Source organism: Onychomys torridus, chromosome 15, assembly GCF_903995425.1.
Source record: "Onychomys torridus chromosome 15, mOncTor1.1, whole genome shotgun sequence".
Taxonomy (NCBI): Eukaryota; Metazoa; Chordata; class Mammalia; order Rodentia; family Cricetidae; genus Onychomys; species Onychomys torridus.
Genome location: NC_050457.1, coordinates 46,379,092 through 46,405,045, shown reverse-complemented (window position 1 = coordinate 46,405,045; position 25,954 = coordinate 46,379,092). Strand labels below are relative to the sequence as shown.

Genomic DNA, 25,954 nt, shown 5'->3' with positions numbered 1-25,954 from the left:
GCTAGTGTATACAGTGTAGAGAATTGCTAGTGTATACAGTGTACAGAATTGCTAGTGTATACAGTGTACAGAATTGCTAGTGTATACAGTGTACAGAATTGCTGTTGTATACAGTGTACAGAATTGCTGTTGTATACAGTGTACAGAATTGCTAGTGTATACAGTGTACAGAATTGCTAGTGTATACAGTGTACAGAATTGCTAGTGTATACAGTGTACAGAATTGCTAGTGTATACAGTGTACAGAATTTGTCCTCCTACAATGGACCGTTGTGAAAAAGAATGGTAAGAAGACTCCAGAGCAGCGAGCTGAAAACCCAGCTGAGTTTTAGCATTTCCTCTTTTCCTTTTATACCCTACCCGCTGCATACAGCACATTTTATAACTTGCTTTATTCATGTTTTATGTCTTAGCTATAGTCTCAAGTAGTAGATAGCTCTGTCATTCTCTTTCCCATTTTGTGGTTGCAATGGTTATTTGACAATGATTTATTTAATCAGTGTGTTACTTATAAACATCTAAGCTTCTATCAAGTCATAGGCAATAACAGATGATGCTGTAGTGATCACTACTCAACAAGGAGAATTTATATCCATGCACAGATGGTGAATTCCCCCAAGTATAGTTGCTGAGGAACTGAGCATGTGTGTATTGTGAAATCACCACCCCAGAGGGTCCAACCAATCTGCATGCATAACTAAAACTCACAAAAGCACCTACACCCCCACATCTTATGAAATATAGTGTATACAATATTAAACTTCTAGATCTTTGCTACTCAGATAGCTAAGTTATGGTGTTTCATGGTATTGTCCCATTAGATGAAGTATAACATGAAGTTGCTGCATTAAGAATCTCACAGCAGCCAGGTAGTGGTGGCTCACACCTTTGATCCCAGCACTTGGGAGGCAGAGGCAGAGGCAGAAGCAGAGGAGAGGCAGAGGCAGAGGCAGAGGCAGAGGCAGAGGCAGAGGCAGAGGCAGAGGCAGAGGCAGAGGCAGAGGCAGAGGCAGAGGCAGAGGCAGAGGCAGAGGCAGAGGCAGAGGCAGAGGCAGAGGCAGAGGCAGAGGCAGAGGCAGAGGCAGAGGCAGAGGCAGAGGCAGAGGCAGGAAGATCACTGAGTTTGAGGCTAGCCTGGTCTACAGAGTGAGTTTTAGAACAGCTAGGTCTACACAGGCAAACCCTGTCTTGAAAAAACAACAAAAATCTTACAGCAAAAGATTTTGCAATATATATCTGCAAAGACAGTCGTTATGGGACCAAATCTTAGGGGATTTTAAGAGAATTTTTGCAGGAAAATTGCTTAATACCTCTAACACAGTAAATATTCAGTAATTTTTAGTTATTTGGATATTTACTACCCAAAAGAATGAAAATAATGTCAGACTTTCCCTCAATAAATATGTACAATTATTAAGAGTATTAAAGGGAATGTTTCTGAATTTTTCATATAAACAAAATAATATGCATAATAAAATATGTGTAAAGTTAAATATAATACAAAATGTAGCCCATGATTATCTGAGTGTTGACCCTTGTTTGGATCCCAGCTTTCTCTCTCAGGAGGTAAATCTAATGGGCATTCTGTCGCCCCCAGATTGCTCAGTCTCTTCTGAACAAAGCAGAAGCCAACCCACCTCCCCAGACTTCTATACTGCCAATCTGCAGTATGAGAATGCTCCTCCTGACCTCAGGTCTGGGGGTGCGGTGATGGAGGTGTCTTCAGAGCACAGTCGGGTGGTGGGGTCTTGATTCTCCTGGGAAACAGGGCTCCCCACATATCCTTCTTATGTCCAGGACAGGGAGCACCTTCTTTGTGTCTACTTGTACTTCCAAGTAGGTTTGAGCCAACTGTCCTTCTCTCCTGCATCACATTCAGCAGCTCTCCCTGGGAAGATGAGGCCTGCTCCCACATGCCCATTGTATAGGGACTCTAGCCACCTGTCACATTGCTTGCCTAAGAGAGTCAGTACTGTGTGTGAATGTGACCACCTCTCTCCAACTGAAGCTGTGTGTGAATGTGACCACCTCTCTCCAACTGAAGCTGTGTGTGAATGTGACCACCTCTCCCCAGCTGAAGCCCAACAGGACTTGACTGAAGACACTTTCTGACCAATGAACAGCAAGACTTGTCTGAACCAGCCTCACACAGATGTGTAGAGTCATTCTGTCTGAATCCCCGGGCTGGCTTTCAGGATTTAATTATGGTCAGTGTGAACCCCACCTCATCTGCTTGTGTAAGAGAGCAGAGATTTGTCCTAGAGAACTATTCAGAGGATCTTTTCATTGCATTTCCCCTTGTCTGTCGACAACCACAGCTCTGTGATTCTTTAGCTCTGGTGGCCTTTGTTATTCCTTGAGACCTCCATCTGCCCAGTGGAAACCCTGGTTGCTTCTCCTTCTGCCTTCATAGTTCTCCAGATTAGAAACAGGAGCATTCCCCTGTCACACACATTAGGCCTTCTCATAAAATTCAGTTACAAAAATAGCTCTTCTCTTAAAAAAGAAAAAAAGAAAGAAATTTAACAAAGAATAAGTACCAAGAATCTGAAAATGTTTTGTTTCATGAATTAAGAAATTGGGAGCTGGGTGGGAATGGTGGTTTTGAACACTACCAAGAAATAGAACACCCACCAGGACTGAATCCTGAAGAAAAAGAAAAATCCAAACATACTAGTAATGAGCAGGGAGCTTGAATCAGTAGGCAAATATCTCCTAAGAAAAGAAACCCCAGGACCACACAGCCTTCCTATTGATGTCTACCAAAAGTATTCAAAGAACCTATAACAGTCCTTCTCAGGCTCTTCCAAAAAAGCAAAAGGGAATGTTCCCAAGCTTTTTTAATTTCCCTGACACCAAAGCCAAAAGATACTATAAGAAAAGAGAGCTGGGTGGTGGTGGCGCACGCCTTTAATCCCAGCACTCGGGAGGCAGAGCCAGGTGGATCTCTGTGAGTTCAAGGCCAGCCTGGGCTACCAAGTGAGTTCCAGGAAAGGCGCAAAGCTACACAGGGAAACCCTGTCTCAAAAAACCAATAAAAGAAAAGAAAAGAGAAAAGAATGCCACAGAGCAATATCCATGATGAAAATAAAAGAAAAATTCTTACTTGAAAAACCCAAGCAATCTGAATTCAGGAACACATTAAAATGACCATATAGTATGATCAAGCAGAAATATTTGTCTCTGGGACATAGGAGTGTTCATGCTCAAATTAATAATTGCAATATACTGGACTGGAGAGATGGCTCAGAGGTTAAGAGCACTGACTGCCCTTCTGGAGGTCCTGAGTTCAATTCCCAGCAACCACATGGTGGCTCACAACCATCTGTAATGGGATCTGGTGCCCTCTTCTGGCCTGCAGTCATGTGTGCTGTATACATAATAAATAAATCTTTAAAAAAAAATTGCAATATACCACAGTAATAGAACAGAGGATAAAAATATGATCGTTGTAAAAGATGTAGGAAATACATTCAACAAAGCTGAACACCCTTTCATAATATAAACAGAAGTCTCACAAATTAAGATAGAAAGCAAAAGCAAGCCATGCCCAAATAGAAAATCATATTCAATGGTGAAAAGCTGAACCCTTTCCTCGATGATTAGAAGGGGAGATGAGTGTCCACTCTCATCACTTACATTCTACATAGGGTTTTAAAAAATATATAAACAAAACGAAACATCCTAGAGATCTCAGCTGGACGAAGAGTTGAGAGAAAGAAATAAAGATGTTCCAGGGAGAAGGAAAAATAAAACACTCTTATCTGCAAAGGACATAATTATATACAGTGTCCTAAAATGACATTTCTTTCTAAAGAAAACATACAAATGGGCAAAGGTGCATGTAAAGATGCTCAATATCACCAACTATCAGAGAAATGTAAATGAAAGTCACCATGAGGTAAGGGGTGGATTTGTTATCCAAAAAGTAAAAGAGATTGGGCCAGCAAAATGGCTCAGTGGGGGAAGCGCTTATTGTGTAACCTTGACAACCTGAGGTCCATCCTCAGGACCCATGGAAAGGTAGAAGGAGAGAAACATTTCTCCAAGGTGTTCTCTGACCTCTACACCAGTACTGTGGCGTGTGTGTGTGTGTGTGTGTGTGTGTGTGTGTGTGTGTGTGTGTACAATCTTCAGATCATAATCTTTCACCTTTTAAATAAAATGCATACATTCTAGAAGAGCAATGTTGATTTTAGTTAAAACTAGTAGAATAAAACAACATTTGCTGCAAGAGTAAATAAATGAAAAAATAAAATAAATGTATGAATTGATGGGTTAATTGGCCGAAGAGGAAATTTTCCATAATGTCTAGGGAGATGCAACCATCACCACACTGTACATCCTAAATAGACAGTGTTTTAACTGTCAGTCAGAACTCATTAAATGTAAGTAGAATGTTAAGACTACCAAATGCAAATTGACTGGTTAACAATTTCCAAAGGTGGCAGGAAGAAGAAGAAGCCTAATCATTTCAGAGAGAAACAAAATCTAAGTTTCATATGGCAAGACTTGGTAGTAAGCGATAGCTCTGCCATCTGTGCTTCTGGTTAAATGGGAACGCACTTCTCAGTCCGGAACGTCCCTCACCACACTTGCTTGCACTTCAGCACACTAAAAGTTTTAAATAGCACATTTCCACCTGTGTGGAAAGGCCTTCTCAGCCGTCTAGACAGATGGGTGTCTAGCCTCTTCCTAGAATGCTCTAATTCACTCTGTGATAACCCTCCCCACTTTATTTGGTGAATTGGCAATTCTTAATTCTTAATTGCCCCTACCACTTGCTGCAGACAGGTCAGAGGTCATCTCCGCAGGCAGCCTGCAAAGCAGCATCAGCATAAGGAAGATTCCTGGGTCCCCCAGACAGAAAGATTCATAGCTTGACATCTCCAGTAGAAGTTAACATTGATGATGTTGTTTTTGAGACAAGGTCTCATATAGCCCAAATTCACTGTAACCAACGATGACGTTGAACTCCTGGTGTTTCTGCCTCTTGCTTCCAAGTGTTGGGATTATAGAGATATGTTACTACACCTGGCTTATGTGGTGATGAAGATCCAGCCCAGGGCCTTGGGCATGCTAGACAAGCTGTCCAACAATAGAGCTACATTCTCAGACTGTGGTTTTATTAATTAAAAAAATATGAGGCACCTTCCCCTTCTTCTCCTGGCTCATACTTCCGCACTGCATTCATTAGACATGGCCAGATGGCTTACTTTGACCAAGAGAAGGTAAGCACACTTGAGAAGGGTAGAAGCTGTCTGTGGTTTAGCTTCTCTCTGGCTCTTTCCTCTGCTACGGGAAGATTGAAGGTCACATTCGATTCAGGAGCGTGGAAGCCATGGTGACAGACCTGACCCTGGTCTTCAGCTAGAAGTAAGCCTAGGTGACTGATAGCCTAAGGCAGAGCTACCTCAGTAGCTCTGAAGAAAAGAAATGTACATGCACACATGTGCACACACACACACATGCATACACACACACATGTGCATGCATGCACACACACATACACACACACACACACACACACACACACACACACACACACATACACACACACACATTCATCCTGTTGCCAGCCACTGACTGTAGTGGGGTAGTGTCATGATGTGTCCCCTCCCAAACTCTTCTGTTGCAATCCCAGAATAGCTCTGACTTTGAGAGGCAGGCATTTTGGGGGTTTGTTTAAGATTAACACCCCCTACAAAAAGGGCCTGTAAAAGTGGCTTTTCTCTGTGAGAACATACATACCACACCATAGCACAGATACCACACACACATACACACACACACACACTCAGAAATACTATTCAGCTTAAGGAAACAGACATGAAGTTAGGAGAACCATTATGGAAGAGGAAGGGGATCAATGGACAGAAGGAAGAGAAGCCAAAAAGTACAATGGCAATAAATAGGGCCCAACTACAGTATATAATATATATGTGTATGAGAATATAATGAAACATATATATTTTACTTGTCAGGGGTTTTAATGGTCAAAACAGAGAGGTCTGGTTCATTTGAGCTCCTTCACTGACAAACCAGGAGGCAGGGACTGTTTCAGCTTCTCAGCCTTATCCTTGTCTGTGATGACCAGGGTGTAAAGGTACCTGCTGTAGCGGAACCTTGAACTTCACATTATCCTTGTTCTTCTTGATCTTGACAGATTTGGCATCCTTCCACTGGGCTGTGAGAAGAAAGTCCTTGATTTCCTCGGTTTTCTGAGGCATAGTGATGGACGCTCGGCACTGGAGACTGCACAGCGGTGAGAACCAAAGAGCTAATTGAACATATTTAGGCTAATATATAGTAATATGATTTAAAATAACGCACCACAACCCTAGTCACAAGGGAGATTGGCTCACACAGATTTTAGTTTAGATTTTAGTGGATCACTCTACTCTTCCTAACACATGGATGCATGAGCAGAAGAGATATTTAAAGATGAAAATGAGAAGATGAAGCTACAGAGAACTGGGAGAAACCGAGCTCACAGACGTGAGGAAGAATTAAATGGTCATTTAATTTAAATAGTGCTCAGCTAGAGAGAGGGTTCAGCCACTGGAGTCTAGGCTCATAACTAAAATGTCAAGTCAGATGGTGCAGATGCATGTCATGTAATAATGTAAAATATCTGCCTACTCAGATGTTTTACACTCATAATGCATCTGGAAAGAGGAGCAGGAACAGCTTCATTAGAATGCAGAAGTGATAAGAAAGTAGACATGATGAGTCCTAGGGTGCAGTCACCACCCACGTGCCCTTGTGTAATGGTGTAGGACCCTTGGTTAGCTGTCTATATTGCCCTGACGAGTGTTATAGAATATTATTTTAATTGTGCAAAGATGTGTTACATTTGTTTATGCTGAAGGATATTACTTTAACTGTGTAAAGGTGTGTTACACTTGTTTGTGCTGCATTTGTTTAATTACATAAAGATGTTGCCTGACTAAGGCACCTGATTGGTCTAATAAAAGAGCTGAACAGCCAATAGCTGGGCAGAGAAAGGCTAGGTGGGGCTAGTGGGCAGAGAGAAGAAATAGGAGGAGAAATCTAGGCTTGGGGGAGAGGAGAAGATGAGAGAAGAAGGAGAAGAGAACGGGGGAGACACCATCAGGCAGACACAAGATGCTGTGAAAGTAAGATACACAGAAGGAAAGAAAAGTAACAAGCCCCCATGCAAAAGGTAGATAAAGAGAAACAGGTTAATTTAAGTTAAAAGAGCTAGCCAGAAATGAGCCTAAGCTAGGCTGAGCATTTATAACTAATGAGAAGTCTCTGTGTCATGATTTGGGAGCTGGTTGGTGGCCCAAAAGAAAAAGCCTGGTACAGACCAGAGTGCTGGTCTTCCTTCTCTGACATTTCTTCACACTATCCACTCATTTCCTGAACCAAATGATCATCTTCATGGGCCTCCCAAATCTTCCTGTGAGTCAACAGAAGTGGCCCTCATGTCTTATGTCTCCTATGTCTTCTTGCTGTGGGATCACCATAGTTCATGTGCTCCCTGAACATATAGTTCATGTGTTCTCCAAACTTCCTATATCTGTACTCCTCTTTGCTCCATGCCTCATGCAACCCATATCTCATTAGTCCCTACCAGGTCTGTCTCTCTCGGGCACGTTCTTTGTCCTATAGCTCATGTTAATGCTCACATTGTACTCACAACTATCATGTCTCAAGCTTTTCTAGTCCAATCCATTCCTGGCTCCATGAGCTTGATTGAGAGTACTAGTACTCTCCCAATATCCATCTTGACTTTCTTCAAAAAATTTAGACTTACACTTCTTCATTTTATTTTGTGTGGGAGGGTATGCCACGCTACACATGTGGAGGTCAAAGGATGACTTATGGGAGTCAGTTTTCTCCTTCTACCATATAGGTTCCAGGGGTTGAACTCAGGTGGTCTAGTTTGGTGGCAAGCACCCTTACCAGCTGAGCCAGCTCACAGTCACACATCTTTCCTTTCAATTTTTAGGAAAAAGAAGAAAAAAATTGAAGTCTCACCCACCAACAAACTAAAATACCATGGTGCCTTGGTGAGGGTTTCTATTGCTGTGATGAAACACCATGACCAAAAAAGTCAGGAAGGAAAGGATTTATTTGGCTTACCCTTCTATGTTGCTCTTCATCATCAAAGGAAGTCAGGACAGGAACTCAAACAGGACTGGATCCTGGAGGCAGGAGCTGATGCAGAAGCTGTGGAGGAGTGCTGATTACTGGCTTGCTCTTCATGGCTTGCTCATCTTGTTTCTCTTGGCTGTGGCTGGCAGCATTCTCCCTGCTCTTTCTTCTTCCTCTCCCTCTAGTTAGAATATCCCACCTAACCTTATTCTGCTTCACCATTGGCCAAAAGGCTTTATTTATCAACCAGTCAGAGAACACATATTCACAGCATACAGAACAATATCACCCATCACTGTAACAAAGCACTGAAGGCTATAAAGAAAAGAAACTTAGTTACCTTACTATTTAAAGACTGAAAGTTGAAGATCCAGAAAGCTCTTCTGTCCAGCTACTCATGACAGACTTCTAGCTCCATCACAAGATGGCCTATGACATCACAGGGGTTATCTAGTTCCATCACAGAGAAGCATATGACATCACAGGGAGTGATCTAGCTTCATCACAGGATGGCCTATATGACATCATAGGGATTATCTAGCTTCATCACAGGATGACTTATGACACCATAGAGGGTGATCTAGCTCCATCACAGGATGGCCCATGACATCACAAGGGTTATCTAGCTCCATCACAGGATGGCCCATGACATCACAAGGGTTATCTAGCTCCATCACAGGATGGCCTATGACATCATAAAGGGACAATCAAATGGAAGGAAATGACATGGGAGAGATTTGGGGGGCCAAGTTTGTACTTTTTATGATAATCCACTCTTATAAGAAGTATCTTTTGAGTGTACATTAAGTCATTCTAGGGGAGGCATCATGTGATCAGGACATACCTAATAGGTTCTAACCCTTCCCAATATTACTTCACTGGGCACCAAGTTTCCATAACAAAAAATAAAAAATCCTGGTGGACAAATGCAAAACACATCTATATAGAGCAATTTCTCATGCAAGTAGATAGGAAGGACTGACTGTGTGGTTAGGGCTGAACCAGAAGGTTCTCACTCTACCCCCTTTCTTTCTTCTACCCCCACAGGTGAAAGAAGCTGTAGAGATCTTGGGAAACATATGTTGAGCATGTTGGACCATAAAATCATGTTTATCTATTACATAAAACTAAAAGCAAATTGAAGAGGGGAATGAAGTGGGCTAGCAGGAACGAGGAAATGAAAAAAGGAAGAGGATGAGCATATTGAGGAGAATATGGTCAAAGTATAGTATATACTTACATGAAAATGTTTTTATGTGAACCCAGTGTATGTATAATGCATATACTCCAATTAATTTGGATTTTATGTAAGCCCTAGTATCTTGTTTCAGGCTTGAAGGGGATCAGGATATGCCACTTTGACATAAGGTTTATTTTTCTCTCCCTTGGGGTATTGAGGATAGAGAATCTTGCACATGCTAAGTAAAGCAAGTGTTTTGAGCTGAAGCTAATAGTAAATCCACAGATGCAGGAAGAGGTCTGTGCCCTCCCTTTCTTTGCTTAAAGGCAAGGCATAGGGGCATAACGTTCCTTTTGTGAAGGGCCCCTTTTCTCTACCACCAGATATGTAGAGTTGAAACTGACAGGAATCTACACAAACCAACCTTATAAAAATAGCCCTCATCTTCCAGCCATTTCCAGTGCACTTCCTGGTCTTTTCTTCATGACCTGACCTTGTGAAATGGTATAACAATGCCCGGCTCTAACCAGGTCTTTGAGTTTTGCTTCTTTTCTAACAACTCCTTTGTCTGTAAATATCAATCTAAAAATGGTGTGCTTTTTCTCCTGTTGGTCTACTCTTCTCTTAGTTTAACTCATAGTCCTCCATACACGGAACCTGAGGACATAGTGGAAAAGCTTTCTCTCCCCAACAGATGGAACCTTAAATAATACAACGGACACAAGACACCCTGCTGCCCTTGACTGCTGCCACACAGCTCAGGGTGACGTCACTGTAACCATGGTGCCCTAGTCTGGCATCTACAATTTGTCCTCTGCCTGTTATCAATCTCCTCTGACTAGAATCATATCTAAAAACATTTATTATTGGTGTCCCTCGATACTTGGAGACACTGGACCAAGACTACACAGTGCCTTGGAGTGTTCCTGAGATCTTTGTGCCCTTAGAAAAAATATGTCTACTGTCTTAGTTAGGGTTTCTATTGCTGTGAAGAGACACTATGACCACAGCAACCCTTATAAAGGAAAACATTTAATTGGGTGGCTTACGATTTGGGAGGTTTAGACCATTATCATCATGGCAGGACATGGTGGTGTGCAGACAGACATGGTGCTGGGAAGGAGCTGAGCATGGAGAAATAGCTACTCCTTGATCTGCAGGCAACAGGAAGTGAACTGTCTCATTAGATGTAGCCTGAGCACAGGAGACCTCCACAGTGACACACTTCTTCCAACAAGGCCACACCTCATTATAGTGGCACTCTCTTTGGGTACCATTTTCTTCCGAACCACAACACCTATTCTCCATGATCTGCTGCTAGAGTCAGAGAGTCTATAACAGATCCAAGTTCTACTGTCCCCAATCATGCTGTGTCTCCATTCCTAGATGATAATAATTGCACTTGTCCATGTACATTGCTATAACCATAAGTTTAAGTGGAATATTTATATTATTATAATATTATATCTTAATTACCATAGTATCACAAATTTAGGGCAAAACATAACCATGTGAACCAACCCTTGGGACTCTCCTTGGATCCTGGGATAGTCTTTGTCATTTGTTTCACAGTAAATGGAGGTGTGCTTACCTCACAGCACTATTAGGGGGTGGTGTACCACACACACAGGGCCACCAGCACTTAAAGTATCATAGTTGCTACTTTTCTTGTTGTTGCCATCAAATATCCAACTTAAACATTGGAGGACACAATCATCACAGAGGGAAAGTCCTGCAGCAAGAGCTTGAGGCCACCAGTCACATTGCATCCACAGTTAAAAAGCAGAAAATGAGGAGTGTTTATGCTCAGCTCTCTTTCGATGCAGTCTCAAATTCCATCCCAGAGACTGGTGCCCCTCAGAGGGAGTGGGTCTTCTAACATCCACTAACTCCATCAAGACCACTCTTCACAGGCATGCTCAGAGACTCATATTTCAGATCTTAATTTGACACTGGAAATTAACCATTGCAAGCACCTTTGTGCCTTTTACACCAAGACCATACTTCGAGAACAGCCCAGGCTCAGAACTCGGCCAGAGGAGCAAGGGCTAGACCTCTGCCTGCATCCATCCTCCTTGATAGGTGCTTGATAAGCTGCAAGAATTCAGAGTTGCCCAGTTGCCCTGCGGTTGTGGGCAACTCTACCAAGGTTAGTACATCGTGTGTCTCTATAGCTGCACCCATAGGACAATGGGATTTCTGGACCGAGAAGCCTCTGTCTTCACGCTGACCCTGGCACCCACTAGTTGCTAACATTGATGAAGGTACCTTGGAATTGAGTGGCCCAGCATTTGCCACTGGCCTATGGAATCCTCATCACCAGCACACAATAAGCACTTCACAGATGTAGAGGCTGCTTCGGGGACCTCAGTTCTCTCTTCTCTGTGTGACTCCCCATGTGTGCTCAATCTTTTACAACTCGAGGTCATTTTAAAAGTTAATTCTGGGTGTACCTTCTATTTTTCATAGGGGAGAGGGTCCACATTACATGCCGTCTGTGAGGAGTTTGCCTGGGTCCTTGACTACGTGTATCCATGCACTGGGATAAAGACTCTTAGACAAACTTTGTCAAACCTGTGACCCTTCTCCCTGGCACATGTGTGTACTTCTTTGCAAAACCTAGTTTGACCAAAGAATCTTGCTGAGTTACTGTAGCAAAACAGCCCACTCTTGGCAGCTGATCTGCCTGGATATCTGACCACATGCCTGTCTCTTCCATGCCAGGTAACAGTGCTCACCCAGGTTTGTCCTCAGCAAGAACGCTCTGAGGACAGTCTAGCAGGACTATTTCCTCAGTAGTTGTCCACCCACTGACCCCGCTCTTCACCTTAGCCATGGAGTTCCATTCTCCGTGCTGTAGTAGGAGTTGAGCCTGCTTTCTCCTCTGCAGGGCAGAGTCCAACTGCCCAGCTCCTTATTCCTGTCTTGATGATTCTGAACTGTTGTCTTTACTCACCAGCAAACATCAATGAGTATGTACTTCTTTCACAATTAATCAAAATGAAATTGAAGAATACTCCCCCCAGGAATGCTTTTTATGGAGCAAAGTCAAGCCAGAGGCTGTCCCTGGGAGTAAGGGCTTGGGAAAGGTGGCTAAGCACCGTTGTTCTCTATAACCAGGTTTAAAGCAACTTCCTTCAGCAGCCTGCTTTCTAAAAAGCAGCCCCTAGGGGGCTCTTTTCTCCTCTCCTCTTCCATCCCCTGCTCTCCCTGGGGTGAGATGAGTCTCCCTTCATCGCTTTGGATGTTCCCAGGCTGGCTGTCAAGTCAAGTGCAGAGGGAGGGATGGGGGGACAACAGGGGCTTCTCTTGCCTGCCCCCAGTATTTTTGCTGAATGAGTTGCCTTGGGAGCAAAGGAGCTTCGGAAGTGCACAATTTCCCCATTAAAATAAGTACACACTAAAAGCATAAGTTGATTAAAGACTGACTAATTCATACTCCAATTGTTGCTTTTGAGAATTAACTGCCAACACAGAATCTCATCAACATCAGACATGGTCATCTTTATAAATTGTTCCAATACAGTGGATTATAAAGACAATTTTAGCAAATTTTCTTAGTTTTAATCAGCTGGCTATAGTTTGCCTGCTGAGAATCTGTCACAATTCTTTGCCCTGAATAGAAATGTCGAATTAATGTTTTTGTTTTAATCAGCACTCTCAATTTGCAAATAAATGTGGTTTCTGGAAAGCACTCCCATACTGGACTATCCAACCCCCTTGGCCTGGTCCTTGGTTCTCTTGCAATCAGAGCGTGGCTGTCTGCTTGCTAAAACAGTGCTCCTACACTGTATGCTCCCAGTGTGGAGGTTAGTTCTTGTCTGCTTTCAATTAAAGACTCCTAAAGGCCAGACTTACTGCTCGCTTGCTTTGTTCAGGAAAAAATGTACACAATCCAGAGTCTTGCCCCTGATGGTGACCTGCGTAGGCTTTGACTTCAATTTCTGGAGGAAGGCGTCTACGCTATGATTCTTAGCACAGTTAGTGTACAAGCTAATTCAGATATGTTCTGAAAGAGGAGAACTGAAGCTGAGCGCTGCCCTCTGCTGACAGAACACTTCCAGCGTGCCTAGAAGTTCCTCAATCTAGCTAAATGCCCACCTTCTACTTAGAGAAGTTTGAAGTCAGCTCAGCTCGGCTTTCAGGATCACTGGGGATTTATTCTTCACTTAGAAAAACCAAACAAGACAAAGCAAAATGAAACAAAAAGTCCTCAAAAATATCTAGTTTGTTTTGTATTAGCCAATTATTCCTGTGTGTGGTAGAAGGAGGAGGAGGAGGAGGAGGAGGAGGAGGAGGAGGAGGAGGAGGAGGAGAAGAAGAAGAAGAAGAAGAAGAAGAAGAAGAAGAAGAAGAAGAAGAAGAAGAAGAAGAAGAAGAAGAAGGAAAAACAAACAAACAAACAAACAAATTGAATTGGGCTGGGCAGCCTTTAATCCCAGCACTCTGTAGGCTGGGGCAGGTGGGCGAGCGGGCGGGCGGATCTCTGTGAGTTCAAGGCCAGCCTAGGATACAGAGTGAGTTCCAGGAAAGGCGCAAAGCTACACAGAAAAACCCTGTCTCAAAAAAACCAAAAAAAAAAAAAAAAAAATCAAAGGAAGGAAGGAAGGAAGGAAGGAAGGAAGGAAGGAAGGAAGGAAGGAAGAAATTGGAAGTCAGCAAGATGGTTCAGTGATAAGGACAGGTGACATAAAGCAACATCAGTTCCATCTCATGACCCCACACAGTGAAACATCTACAACTTGTCCTCTTGCCTCTATACACAATCTCTCTCTCTCTCTCTCTCTCTCTCTCTCTCTCTCTCTCTCTCTCTCTCTCACACACACACACACACACACACACACACCACAATAAATGTAAGTAAAGAAAACCTTGGTTTTCTTCAAAGAAATGTGCTTATTCATGAAAATTTAGCAGTTTCTTTGTAAGCATAAAATACATAAATCAGCATATAGCCTTACTGTCTAAAGGAGCATAAATTATATGCTTTATATTCTCTCCTGTTTCTTATTAATGAGCATGCATATGCAGGCAAGATACTATTCTTTCCCAAAATTAGAATGAAAGGAGTCTATTTCTTGCTCTTTTCAATTTTCGTTGACATTTTCCTGTCATTAACTACACTTCAAAAACATCGTTTTATGAATAAATTATATTGTACTACTAAAAATGTACCACTAACTCTAGCAAAGCTCCATCTTTGCCTAGACAGTGTGTTCACTCACTCTGTTTACCTTTATTCTTTTGGGATACCATTTCCCAGACTCCCTTGCATCTCAGTTTGAGCTGTCTGTGTAACAGTCAATTAGATGTGACTGACAATGTCTGACTCAAGCCTTCAGATGACTCTTGCCGGCCTCCAATCCTCTCACCTCCTGAGGGCCACCTGTTCTTGATGGTGTGTCTATAAATATAGAAGCTACTAACTCCTTCAGCCACCACCTGCCAGAGGACATCAGACGTCAACCTGAGAAAGCAACATTGTCTGTGTGCTGCTGACCGAGACCAGTAATGTGAATCTACTTCATGGAAGTCCTGCAAGTCATTCCCAACCCTTCCTTGTCATAAATGAATAGTACTGCGTTGTCTATGATGCTAGGATAAATAAGAAGTGATTGGATTATTTTTTCCTATTTTGAGTGAAAAATTACTATTTTCTTCTTTCCGTTTTCATAAACTTTTATCATTTTCTACAGAGATATGTTCTTTAAAACAACAAAACAGCTGTAGAAGTGGAGACAAGAAAACATGTCTACTGAGTGGCCTCTGAAACTTCAGGCCGTGGGGCCCTTATGATGCACATTCTCTGTGAATATTATTTCTAGAACTGTGGTCGAGACCTGGGGCCAGGATCTTGGGACTGCTACTGCACAGCTCAGATGTGACCTTAGCCTCTCCGACACCCAAGATCTCCCTGTTACATGGAACCCGCTTGTCAGTAAACTTAGTCTACCCATGTAGCATATAGCACTGGAAGCCAGCTCTGTCCTATGACAATCATCAAATTTGTTTAATTGGTTTTAGGGACAGGATCTCACTATATAGCCCATGCTGGCCTCAAATTAACAATTGTCCCACTTCAGCCAACTAAGAGTCTAGGGCCAGAGTAATGTTTTTTGTAAAAAGGGTCTCATGTATAATAACCTCAGGTTGGCCTCAAACTCATTACATAGTGGAAAATGACCTTGAACATCAGATCCTCCTGCCTCCGATTCCAGAGTATTGAGGGCTTGGGATTGCAAACATGTGGCACACATGTGGTTTATGCGAAATTGGGAATTCAAATACAGGGCTTTGTGCATGCTAACACCAAGTTACATCTCTACACTATGCCTGAATTATAATTTTAAAATTATTTTCACATGAATCAAAATTCGATAGAAAAGGTAGAATTGAACTGCCCCCTGACCTTTAGTCATCCACAAAGAGAACTAACCTACTTTGCTCACTTAGCGACATTCTATTATATACGCTGTCCTTTTTTTCTCAAAAACAGTCGCATGCTCTGTGACACAGCAAGCTTGTCACAATTCCTACAGAATTTAGTGCCATCTCTTCAGATGGCATTCAGGACCTGCTGGTATGGCTGGCATCAAGCTTTAAAAAAACAAAACAAACTACACTTCAGTTATTGAAACAGAATGGATCCCATGAACACACACAAAGTTCAAAAAAAGTAACTAAATTGTGTATTTAAGTGTATCGAATTCTTAAAAATTCTCCCAAATGGATTCAGTTTCACGGATATGGAGCAGTAGCTGAGAATAGCAGAGGAGGACAGTGTGTGTGTGTGTGTGTGTGTGTGTGTGTGTGTGTGTGTGTGTGTGTGTGCTATTGCTACTTTCATGAATCAATGAGACTATGGGCACATCAGACATTTTAAGAGCATCATTTCTAGACAGCACAGGACAGGGAGGAGTTCCAGCAGATTGTAAATAGTCTCAAACCGGTGAGTGCACAGCTCACAGTATCTTTGACCCTCTGATGATCGTGATCGCCTTCGCTTGAAAATATTAAACTTAAGTTGAATGCTTAGGATTCTGCAGAAAAAACATCTGACTATGAAGTGGGCTAGTTAATGTTCACTCCAGGTTATATTTTAAAAGGAGCTTCACATGAACCACCACAATACCATAGAAGCGCCAACTATGAAAACGCCAAGGAGGAGTAGCTCGGAGACAACGGACCCACCTCTGCCATCTTCCCCCATCATAACTGCATTCAAGCTGTAGCAATAGGACCACACACACAGTTAGAGCAAGCCTTGCAGTTAATCCTTTGTACAGTTTCGGGCACACTTGAAGATCACTGGGTCAACGGAGTGATTCTGTCCATGGGATAATCATCTGCTTTCGTGACGGGTTGGGCTGTTACGTTTTAACTTAGCTCACGCTATGGCACTGGAGGGATTCTTTAGGTAAATAGTAATGAGACTGTATGGGGTGATGTGTCTACACCATCTACACAGGGTTAACTGAAGACAGGAGCCATGTGGACCAGACGGGAAATGAAACCCGGGTGTATTTTCACAGATAACCGATAGCCCAGCTTGTCCCCACCGGTGGGGCCCAAGCCTGATGCTCACGCTGTCTTCTCTCAGGCCCCTGGAAGCTGGGCTCTGCAGACCTGAAAGAGAAGGCTGCCCTCGAAAGCTCTTAGAACTACGGAGAAAACTATTTTGTAAGGTAAGAAAAAGAAATTCTGTGAGGCATTTTCATGGAACACACCAAGTCCCAGGAAACTTCTGAAAGGAAAATGAAGTAAGTTATTTGCAGCGTCAGTCAGTAAAGAGCTCCCTGTTAGGAAAACAGGGGTGTTAAGAAAGGCCGAGGCATGCACACTCAAAATGGTGCGGTAGTTTGACCAAGGGTCAGATGCCTGCCTCCCTGTATGTTGACATGAGAAGTTCATTAACAATTTCAGAACTGATTCCCTTGCTCAAATTTTAAAAGATGGAGGGGGCTGGGGAGATAGAAGAGTCTCTGGGGGACTCAGTGACAACCTCAGCGCGCTCTCTAGAACCCACATTAAAAACCAACAACAGGCCGGGCGGTGGTGGCGCACTCCTTTGATCCCAGCACTCGGGAGGCACAGGCAGGCAGATCTCTGTGAGTTCGAGGCCAGCCTGGACAGGAACCAAAACTACACGGAGAAACCCTGTCTCAAAAAAACAAACAAACAAACAAACAAACAAACAAAAAGCAAAGAAAAAATAGCCCTCTCTTTCCCTCCCTCTCTCCCCCCCTCTCTCTTACAAATGAAGAGAAGATAAAAAATATATATATTTTTCACTCACAGTACAATTAAAAACACAGCTATCCCCTGGAGACTAATGTTACAGCAAAGGAGTTGAGAACTGAGCTACATCAAAATAAAATGTCACTGGAGGTTAATAAACAACCCCAGCCTGGGGGGCTTGGGATTCATAGAGTAATGCTGAAGCTGCACAGACTTTTTTTTTTTTACCACCGACAACATTATACACCCTTTCCGCTGCAGGGGGAAACAGTGCAGCGCCCCATGCGCCTCTGCTAATGAAACGGATGACCACAGGGCGGCAGTCACTCCTTGCCAGTGACCTTGGTCGTCTAAGTGGAGGTGGGTGTTCATTCCTTATGCAGCAGGTAGTTCACTTTCATGTTGCCACTGAAATGTGTCAAGAAGACGAGAGGGCTCGCCCCTTGGCTGGTTATTTTTAGTTGGCGTCCTATAAAGGACGTTTCGACAGACTCCAGGGCTAGGAATGAGGTTCACATTCACACCGAAATGGAGTGAAGGAGGCTGAAGAAGCTCGATGCTGGTGGCGACAGGTTGGTGGCGGCAGCATCAGAGTAGAAGCATTCAGCAGCCAGATGCCACAGCAGGGCAATCAAGCAACAGTACTCCTCTCTCAGACCTTTGTGTATCCGAGCCACCCTCAGGAAGGTGACCCCAGGTCTCCTTCAGTCGAGCCTTCCTAGAAATGCCCTCAGAGACCTGCGCAGAGGCACGCCTCTAGTTGATTCCAGATCTAAGTGAATTAACAAACAATGTTAGCCATCGCAGGGACCCATGCAGCAAATGGAACAAGTTAGTGATCATACATGAAAAAGTATTAGTGTTCTTCACAACCACCATTTCCTCCTGATGTTTGTTAAATGGAGCATCATCCGGAACGTCGGTGGCAGTTTCTATGGAGCCCTTGGTGAGGAATGAATGGCTTCGGTCTCCCTGGAGCAGCTGTGTGCTGGCGGTCCTTGCCTAGAGAGCACAGGTAGATGATGGTGCCCCTGGGGTGGGAAGATTGAGATGGTTACTCTATATGCGGTGGGCTTTCCTCTCCATCCACCCAGAAGCCGAGTGCTCTTGGTACCCTAGAATTGGCACTGTCCACCATCAGCTTAGCCCAGGTGAACCTGGTGCCCAGCAATTTCTCTGTCAGTAAGGACCCAAGACTGCACCTTGCTGGAATGGCGAAACTCAGGCATGCTTCAAAGACCGCAGCCTCATTTCACAGGTGTGGGTGGGCAATGACCTGCAGCTCCAGTCACCTGAGGCAGGTAGTCCATCCACCCTGGACACCTCTGCACTTCGAAGTTGCCCTCCATAAGTCCTTAATCTAAGCAGAGATAAAATAAGCTCAAATGAGACAAGTGTAGGCTGATAGCGTAGCTCAATGGATTAAGCATCAATTCTCTTCAAATGGCCTATCTTGCAGAGAAATCTTGAAACTGAGGTGGTGTCAATGGGCAGTGACAGAATTACCCAGGAAATCCCTCAAATGAAAAGTTACTATCTCTGGGGGCTGGAGAGATGGTTCTGAAGTTCAGAGGGTTATTGCTGTTGTAGAAGAACTGACTTTGGTTTCCAGTCCCCACTTTTACAGCCTCACAAATGACTGTGACTCCAGCTCCAGGGGACCCAGTGTCCCCTTCTGGCCCCCACAGGTACTAGCACCCATGTGGACACAGACACACATGTACATACAAATAAAAAACTGTTCAAATCTTTAAAATATAAATGTTGACTTAAAAAAAAAAACAGTAAGAAACCAAAACATTGTTTGTGATGAAAGTTTATTCATTCTCTCCAAAATCCTGGGCTATTCAGCCAGGCCTGGGTTTGCCTCTCCAGTAAATGCTGTTTCCCAGAATTTGGCTCTTTCTCTGGGCCTGGACTGGCTGCCCCTCTAGCTAAGAGTTGAAGAGAATTCTCCAGATCTTCTGTGGCTCTCAACAGCCCATTTAATACCAACTTCTGCTGAGCTGAGATGTGCCATCTGCCTCCAGGCTTGGGGACCATAGCACTGTCTGTGCTGGGATGCTATGTTCTCCCCGAAGCTCAGAAACTCTGTTTTGAGTTATTATTAAAAACAATGTTATTCTGATAAGCACCTGTGTGCATGTAAAAGCTGTGCTTTGGTAAGCATGAATTCCTGTAAGCCTAAATCTCCAGTCAACTAAACATCTCTTCAGTTTTGTTTCTGAGAACAAGGAAAGTATTCAGAAGAAAAGCATGCTTTTTGGAAACACTTACATCTTGATCTTTAGGCTCATGGTCCAGTAATTTCTAGGAAGACATGTTCTTACTGTTAACAGGGAATTAGTGTTCCAGTTTGTGGATTCATAATCTCATAAGTCAAAGAATTTAAAAACAGATTCAGAAGGAGGCTTGAGGACCATTTTATTGGCATTTGAGAGAGGTGTGAATAGAAGAGAAAAACTCCCATGGATATCATTCAGCCAGCCAAAGTATATCAAGTTGCAGTGAGACTAGGCACCTCCTCTTCTGTTAAAGCTAGATGAGACAATCTAGTAGGATAAATGGGTCCCCAAAGCAGGCATCAGAGTCAGAGACAGCCTCTCCTCCGACTGTTAGGTGTTCCTCAAGAAGACCATGTTACATACCTGTAACATATATGCAGAGGGCCTAGGTCAGTCCCACACAGCACCCCTTGTTGTCGGTTCAGTCTCTGTGAGCCAAGGTTAGTTGGTTCTGTGGGGTTTTTATTGTTTTGGGGTTTTTTTGTTTTTGTATTTTTTGTTTGTTTGTTTGTTTGTTTGTTTTTTGTGGTATCCTTCACCACTCTGGCTCTAAAATCCATGGGAGGCCTACCTGTATCTGAAGAGAAGCAGTGGAGGAGGGGTGGATGGGGATGGCAGGGGAGTTGAGGAATTGGGAGGGGAGTTGAGGAATTGGGAGGAGGGAACGGAGGGGAAACTTTGGTTGGGATGTAAAAACAAAACAAAACAAAATGTTCATTGCAAAAGAAAAAAAAAAGAGAAAGAAGAGAAAAAGCCATGCTGTTTTCAACTAGGATCCAAGAATAACAGGCAGGTTCAGCAATGGAGGTCACCAAGCAGCTGGAGGAGGTAGGTGGGTGGGCTTTGGAGAAAGAGTGAGAGTCTTGAGTGTCAGGGCAAGAATGCTCAAGATTTTGTCTCATGACCAAGAAGAAGGAGAAAGGGAAAAAGGAAGACGGGCCCTTTTTAAATTAGAATGCAGAGCAGGCAACATTGATGAAGCTTTGTAAGCAGCTGTGTTGAAGGGGAAATCAAAAGGGTGAAAGTAGATTATCAAATTAAGGGGATAACTATTCCTCTCCTCTCCTTCGCATGTCTTTAGGTGAATGAGCTTTCCGTAGGGGCGGTCTCATGGTCAAGTGATTGATGGCCTCAGTTGGATTAACTCTTACAAGTTAATAAAGAGGATAAAACTAAGTAATCTTGAGAGTTCAAAACAGCCTTTCTCTACCCAAGGCCAGAGGTAGAATTCAGATTTATTTTTCTTTTGATCAAGAAGTAGCTTTCCCTTAATGAACCTTAACAAACCCCTAATGTTTCCACTTTTTCATTTGGTATCTTAAATCTCAAGGATGGGTAACGCTGATTATAAGGGAAAGGTCCATCTCCCATGCACCCAACCCCAGCTTCCTACTGTCTCTTTATATAACCAACATTATGATCACTTTGTTTTGCAAAAGCTAAGAAAATGGATGGCATGACACTCCTCTTTCTTGGGTGTGCCTTTTTAGCCTGTACCACACTAAATTCTCGCACTTCTTCCCGGGAGGTTTCCCACACACTTCCCCTGAGAGGATACAAATTACCCAAGGTAACATCAAAGTTAAAGGCATCGTCACTAGCAATGTTCTGCAATGGACACAAGTTGCTGTTGTGTTCACATCAGATAGAAGAGGCTGATGAGATGCAGTAGAGAGGTGAACAACTGCAGCACATTTCCACGGCAACTTAATTAACTTAATCATAAACGGAATCTCAAAGATCAGGTGTAGCTCATTACTCCCTGAGCACTGTTCAGCACTCACAGTGGGTTCAATGGAGAAAATGGGGACATGCTTAATTCTCTTCTCTTTTGTTTAAAGTACTTCCCTTATAATACAGTGCTTTTAATGTTTATTAATCTTCATTTCAATGCGTTGTTCAGCCATATACATTTAACCTTATGTGATTTCGGCAGATTTTTGTTTGGTTTTTCTCTGATCTACTTTCATATTTAAGTACAAGGTAAATACATTTGCATGTCTGAAAAAGAAAGAGAAAGCTAGGCTATTATTTCCTGCTATAGTTTGGATATTAAATGTCCCCTGGAAATCCATGTATTAAAGGCTTGATTCCCACAGTATTGGGGATACTGGGACCTGTAAAACAAATGAAAAATATTAAAGAAAACAAACACATAATGATAGTGGGCAAAATATAAGTGTACCTGCAATGGCCTTAAATATAAGAGTAATAAAATCTTTATCAAATTAAATTGCAGGGATTATTAATAGGTGTTTCTAAAAGCCCTAACTACATACTGTCTATAAGAGAGACAGATTTCAAAAATTCAATTGCAGACCTGTGTTTTTAAGCTTTCTGTTGCTGATATAAATACCTGAAATCAAGAACTCAAAAGAGAGAAATGTTCATTTTGGTTCTTGATCTCATTGAGCTCAGTCATGACTTGGCCCTGTTAACTTCAGGGCTCGGATGGAAGAGTACATCATGTTACTATGGCAACACATGGTGGAGCAGGTCTATGTTCATCTCATAGCGACTGGAAAGTTGAGAGAGACAGCTATGGGCCAGGGTCCCAATAGTCCCTTGAAGGCTGTGCTCCAGTGACTTCATTTCCTTCAGCTGATCCCGACTTCTAAAGCTTCCACTATCTCCCAGTAGCATCACTGGCTGGTAAAGAGTCTTCAGCACATGGTCTTCACGAAATATTTAAGGTCAACACTATAGCAAGACTTTTTTGATCAATTATAAATAACTCGCAAGTCCCCTGAGATCCCAACTAATTCTCTCCGAAGTACTTCTCTCTTTGTACCACTGACCTGTCTTCCAGCATCCACTACTGAACTCACTTTTATTAAGTCCCATCATTAAAGGCCTACAGCATAGAAGCAGCTGTATAAACAAACATCTAGTTAACATTTTTTTCTAAAGGTCATGGGAGAAGAAAAGAAATATATCAAAAAGTTCTCCATATTATCCTGTTTCCAGTGATCTCTAAAACAAGATGTGAGTATGATTATAAGAGGAACTCTTTGAGAATTACAAAGTGATGCTCTCCCTCATGTAAATTTACCTCAGCTCTAGTCAGCCCTCTGACTGCCTCTTTGTTTCTGTGGGGAAATTTTGGAAGAAAGACTAAGAAATTCCATGTGGCCTCCCTTGTTGTATGGAGCTCTTCCTTTGGATATTTAGAAGAGATAGATGTCCCATAGCTACAGATTATGTAATATATTAAGATTTAAAAATTTAGAGAAAACCTAATCATTTTTTCACTGTAGACAGATACATTAACAAAATCATAATTTAAGTTCCATTAAGTTTTATTACAAAAAATGTCAAGATCACCACAGGTCAGAAATATAGAAGCATGCTTCACTGATTGCATTGGTGATATATCACCCAATGTGAGATTATAGGTATTTACCACAGTTGAAAAAAAAAATCATAGCAGTATTTTACAATTTACATGCATTTTTGTATTATATGCCTTTATATTATATATAAAGTTCCTCAGATGACTCTAATGGAGACAATCAATGACAGACAATAGGTTCAGGGACATTGTAGATACTAAATAAGATACTAATTTAAGGCTGGACTATTACCTTAACAATGATTGAAGGTTGGGACATTCACTTATTGTAAAAGAACCAAGTGAGAAATGATGCAGAATTTCAACTTGAGCATACTGACTGTGATGTAGAAACAAATTGGTCTGGAGTACAGATGAAGTCATCACAATGGAAAAGAATATTGTAGAGTCATCTGTACACGAGTGTTCTCTGATATCATACATGAATGTGATAATTTATGAAACTGTGCAGGAAGAAGTAACCATCAGTGATGGGAGGGGATCAAGTTCTTGGGGGGCAAGCGAGAAAAAGAGACCGAACAAGGCAATAAAGAGAAAAGTGCTGTGTGTGTTGACACAAGCCTTTAATCTCAGCAGAGGGAGCTGGATTTATGAGTTCGAGGCCAACTTAGTCTACAGAGTGAGTTCCAGGACAGCCAGGACTACACAGAGAAACCTTGTTTCAAGAAACTAAAGATGGGAGACAGGGTCAGAGACAGTAAATGAAGAGCGGGGAGGGTTTCCCTACAGAAATCAAGAGGTAGCCAGAGGACCAAGGAGGAGGGCTAAGAAAAGAATAAATCTGTGCTTCTGCAGTATGGTTGTATCTGTGCCAAGCAAGGATGGAGATTACAACCTTCAGCTTAATAAATCACTCGCATTTTCATCTTTTTTGCCACTATTTTCAGGCCACTTTTGAAAAACTAACCCTTGGCACATAGCCTATGAACAGGTTTCCTAGGCTGCTAAAGTAGCAGAAACTGGACAGCGTTTAACTGCAGAAGTCCATCTTCTCACACCTCTGGAGGCCGGGAGAGTAAAACCAAGATGTGACTGGCATAGGTTCCTTCTTGGGTGCTCACAGGAGAATCTGTTACACGCCTCTCTCCAGTGGGTATCAGCCATCCTGTCTGTCTTGGTATGAGATGGAATAGGTTCAGATTCTGTCTTCACAGGCATACAGTGTTCATCTTGGTTATCTATGTCCAGATTTACATCTTCTTATAAACATACCCTCTGCTGTGTTTATCCACAAGTGACCTTGTCTTAATTCAACTAAACCTGAGAGAGACCACTGTTTCCACAAATGGTCACAATCTGAGCTTTGATGTGAATTTGGGGAGGATAACACTCAGCTCACTACACCCACTCTCTAAGTAAGAGCACAAATGTACAATGTGTATAACAACCAGACTGTTCAATAAAGGCACATATTTAAGAAATTAGAATGGGACAAAAGTAAATGAATTATATGTAGTAAGTACTTTTTTTTTTTTTTTTTTTACAGGCTATTATGTAGACCAGGCTAACCTGGAATTCACAGAGATCTGCCTGTCTTCCAAGTACTGGGATTAAAAGCATACATCATTACTAAAATTTGACATTTTAGTCTCTTTCAACAATACTATTAATAGGAGCCCAAATAACGTGGGTATTACCCAAAGAACTCAAAGTCAGCATCCCACAGGAATCCTTGAACGTCAGTGTTTATACCATCACTTTTCTCAGTGGCTGAGTTATGGAACCAACACAGATGTCCAACAGTAGAGGAACGAGCGAGGATAAGGTGTGTGTACACACACACACAATCAAAGTCATATTACTTACAGGACAATGACTACAAATGAAGATAGGAATACTCAGTGAATTAAGCCAATCTCAGGAAGACAAATGTCACCAGCTTTATTTTTTTCTTGTTTGTGGTTCCTAGGTTTTTACATACAAACATAAAATCATGCATTCATATATGACAATGAAGTGGACTTAGAACTGGCTTGGGGGACACTGGAGGATGCCGGAAGGAGGGGAGATCTTAGGAAGAATGTGCTCCACATACATGCGTAGAAACTAAAAGCATTCTCCACACTGATGGTTCTTCTTATTCAATATGGCTTCTGCTAGAAGAGACACCTCCCTCAACTCTTCCTATAAAGGAGATACTGACACACCCACACACCATTTTTTTCTTAGTTGAATAGATCAGAAAGCCTTCCCAGTGGGTGAGTACTTGGCTCGAAGGTATTCCGAAGGCTGGTCACACGGCCACACTAATGGACTCTTTAAAACCAAGTAATGAAAGGTGTGGCAAAGGACCACACATTTATTCACTGGAATTGTTGTACCTTTTCCTGATTGTCTTCAAATATTTACTGTGCACTCCAGTCTCTGGGGCACCATTAGGTATCAGGTATTGAGAGGATTTGGATCTTTAAAAAAAAAAAAAAAAAAAAATTCTTCCCTGAAGTGTCATTAGGGAGGAGGAAAAAAGCATGCACAGACACGAAAGAAAGGTTTTTGTAATAACTAATATTCCTGACATTGTTTTGAGACGTCCCATTAACTCAGTTACTGATTCGAAGAGCTCATTCGTGGTCCACACGTCCTGATCTATCACAGTTCCCCTTAGCTCCCTTCCATTTGTGACTTTTAGGTGATTTCCAAATGCACACTGAACTAGTGTTAGCTGCCCAGGAGCAAGGTGTAATGTGCAGGTGGGCGGTACTCCCAGCTTCGGGGCCTGGCCAGAAGGGAACAAGTTGCCACATGGTCGTCGCGATCGCTTCATGCCAATTCCCA

At 42.5% G+C, this 25,954-nt stretch overlaps 1 pseudogene; it reads right to left on the bottom strand.

Moving 5' to 3' along the window:
• Nucleotides 1-6,016: 6,016 nt before the first annotated feature.
• Nucleotides 6,017-6,230, bottom strand: LOC118596047 (annotated as a pseudogene).
• Between the last annotated feature and the right edge of the window lie 19,724 nt (nucleotides 6,231-25,954).